At 39.2% G+C, this 3,585-nt stretch overlaps 1 non-coding gene across 1 annotated transcript; it reads right to left on the reverse strand.

Annotated features, from left to right (window-relative positions):
* Positions 1-2,991: 2,991 nt before the first annotated feature.
* LOC141640088 (small nucleolar RNA R71) lies at positions 2,992-3,098 on the reverse strand. Its single transcript, XR_012542834.1, has one exon. It is a non-coding gene; the product is annotated as a small nucleolar RNA R71 (small nucleolar RNA).
* Positions 3,099-3,585: the final 487 nt, after the last annotated feature.

The raw sequence follows: 3,585 nt of genomic DNA on the forward strand, positions 1-3,585 counted from the left end.
TGGTAGAGAGGGGACGACCCTTCTTCTTGTCTAGGCAAGAGGAGGAATTCCGCGATCCTCCAGTGTTTCTAACACCATAGGGAGTCTACTCTTGACAATAGCATTTAACGAGTGAGGACAAAGGTACCCTAGCTTGACACAATTTGGAGGTGATTTATTGGTATCCTTCTACGCTTAGTAGTTTGAAGAAATTGCATCTATGAAGGAGTGTGTACCCTTGAATTGCTTCCCTTGTAGATAATTTCCGCCACTTAGATGAGGAAAGTGGCTATTCTTTTGTAGATGCATCCATTACTTGATTTTGTGTGCTTAATGTTTGGATGTGTCGCCATTTTGGCAAGACCCACCTTGCCTTGCAAGAAGGCATCCTACCTCATGGTTGTCTTGTTGTGAGCTGAAGGGGCAGAGTGAGACCCACTAATTGTTTCATATCGGCTATGCTATTAGGTTAGTTTAAGTAACGGTCCTAGTGTTTGTCACCTCTTTACTCGGGACGAGCAAAGGTTTGGTTTGGGGATATTTGATGTGACCATAATTAGAGCATATTTAGTCCCAGAATTAGCCTTGTTCCCATGCTTTTTAGTGCATATTTGGGTCATTTATTGTCTTTAGTCCTTTGTTTTGTATATTCTTTGAGGTTTTGTTTCCTTGGTAGGAAAGGAGTGCAAACCTTGCATTTTCATGGCAAAATAGAGCTAAATTGATTGAATTCAATGACCAAGCATCAAAGAGAAGATAAGACTAGAAGGCCTTTGTACATACTATAGTAGATGGTCAATGATGAGAAAAAATCCTTGCATCCCCGAGGAAATCCTCAAGGATTTTATGAAGAAAAAGGAAGAAAAGAAGAAGGAAAGTAGCTGTAAGACAATCCGAGCTGATTGTCCACAAGACGCCCGTCCAAGAGGGGCAATCCGAGCGTCTTCCCCCAGTGGACGCCCGTCCAAAACACCCAGGGCGGCTGGACGCTCATCCAGAATCACCACAATCCGCCCGTCCCGTGCCCTGGACGCTCGGATTGTATGACAGCCTTTTCGTCTTCCACAACTTTCAAGGAAGGATGCGCATATTTTTCTAAGACCGGCAAAAAGGAGACCGGAGTCTCCCTTGAGACCGGCGATTCCTCAAGGACTTAATCGTCATTTAAGCCCTTAGTAAACCCTAATTTATGTAACTAATCCCCATTAGGCTAAATAGAAGAGCATGTTCTTCTTAGCAATCTTTAGTGTAGTTAATATCAATCAATTCTCTCTTTAATCTTGTAATCAACATTTAATCAAGTTTTAATACAAGTTTCATTTCCTTAATCTCTCTCTTGTTCATAATTTGTTTTGGGTAATTGAAGATTATTTGGGTTATTATTGGGAGATTGACAACCTTCCAATCAATCATCAAGTACTTCTATTATTCTTTGCTTTATTATTGGAATCATTAGTAGGTATAATTCTCTTAATCCCTTTTTAATTATTGTTAATTATCTTCATTTATTCATCATGTTTCACTTTGTTGGTATGATTGACAACCTTGCTAGCATGTTCAACATGATAATGAGTGAGTAGTTTCCTTAGCTAGGGTTAATGGGTAATTAGGGGAAACCAACATGGGGGATGATTCATGCTTAAATTAATATGTTTTCATAGTTTATTTGCTTGCTTGTTGTGATCTCAACTTATGCACATGTTATGTTTGATGAAATGCGAGCCTATGAATCCTTGCATTTTTTTACCCATCACCTATCTTTTCAATGAGACTTGTAAGACATAAACCAACTCGAGTCTCATTAGACCATGCATATAGTTGAGTAGGGAAGATTAAGTTGACTTGTAGATGTTGTACAATCTAATCGATTCGGCTCCGGGACCCAAACTTTCCTAGGATTGTAAGATATAAACCAACTCGATCCATCACAACAATAATTGCTTGCTTATAATTTGAGAATATGTTTGTATGATAAATTCCCATGAATCCCCTATGATCCCATGACACCCTAGTGCCTTTTATCAATTGTTTACACCCCTTTTTAATCATCTTGTTTGTTTACTTTTATTGCTATTTAGTTTAGTGATCTTTTACTCCAAACCCCAAATTGTGACACCCTTAGACACCACTAGTTGCAATTGAAAATCTCATCTCAATTCTCGTCCCTTGGGATCCGACCTTTAATTTCCTCTTTACTAATTGTAGAGTTGTTTGTGAAGTTATAAATTGTGTTTTGGTCTAGGTGCTCCTAACGACAAGTACCGAAAACTAAACCTCCAAGTGAGTCCGACCAAAAATGGCGCCGTTGCCGGGGACGGTGTTAACTTGATTTAGATTTTCTTATATTGTTTTTAGTTGTGTCTTTCTTTGCCTTGGGGAAGTAAAACTCCTCAAGTTTTGTTCTAATTTTTTTCGAGTTGTTTGATATTTTGCATGTCTAGAAGATTACAAGGTAACTTGTTACCCTTTGATCACGAAATGGAAAGGACTTTGACAAGCAATAGAAGACTTGCTAGGAGAACTTTGAGAGGTATTGGTGAGGTTGTAGATATTCAACCAAACACCATTGAGTTCATCAACCCTTTTGCAAGAGAAGGTGAGGAGAACCCAACACAAAATCCAACACAAAATCAACCCACAATGCCTAAATTCTCATCACATTCCGTACCAACCGAGGAGAACCTACCTAATGGTACTCCCACACCACAACACTTAACCGGAAATTTTATTGCCAAATCCGCATTTATCCAATTAGTCAAAAGAAGCCAATTTGGGGAGATGCCTAGTGAAGACCCTCACTCTCACATGGAGACTTTTTGCGACTATTGTGATGCGATTTCTCAAACCGATGTAACTCAAGACCAAATTCGATGGGTCTTATTTCCTTTTTCTCTAATTGGCACCGCAAAACAATGGTTGAAAGGCCTTGATAAGGCTACTCTCGGAATTGATTCTTGGAAGAAATTGGCTCTAGCTTTCTACAAAAAGTTCTATCCACCGGAAAATACTAACATGCTAAGAGCTCAAATTACAGGCTTTAAGCAAAGAGATGAAGAATCTTTGTATGAAGCTTGGGAGCGTTTCAAAGGAATTTGTCGCTCATGTACTCATCATGGACTTAGCGAGTGGTTCTTGGTACAACAATTTTGGAACGGTCTTTATGAAGACTCAAGAAACATTCTCAACATGGGATCAAATGGAATGTTCACCGAAGTTGACGACAATCAAACTTGGAATAAGATTGAGGAAATGGCGGTCCATAATTCACAATATAGTACACCTCGCAAGGCTACTAGAGGAGGAAAGCATGAAGTGGACTCTATTACTCAATTGGGTGCTCAACTTAGTGGTCATATTGATACCATCAATTTGAAGTTCGAAAAAACTATGGCTAGACTTGAAGAAGCCTCAAAATCACCAAAGCAACATGTTAATGCCATGACGGCATCTTCATCAATCCCAAGTGGGATATGTGAGAATTGTGGAACTTTGGGACATGACCAAAGTGAATGTAGGGGAACAAATGAACAAGTGAATGCTTTTTAAGCATACAAGAGTGGTACCCCTTATTCAAACTATTACAATGAGAACACCAAATTCCACCCA

The sequence above is a fragment of the Silene latifolia genome, unplaced genomic scaffold (genome assembly GCF_048544455.1).
Source record: "Silene latifolia isolate original U9 population unplaced genomic scaffold, ASM4854445v1 scaffold_70, whole genome shotgun sequence".
NCBI classification, from domain to species: Eukaryota; Viridiplantae; Streptophyta; class Magnoliopsida; order Caryophyllales; family Caryophyllaceae; genus Silene; species Silene latifolia.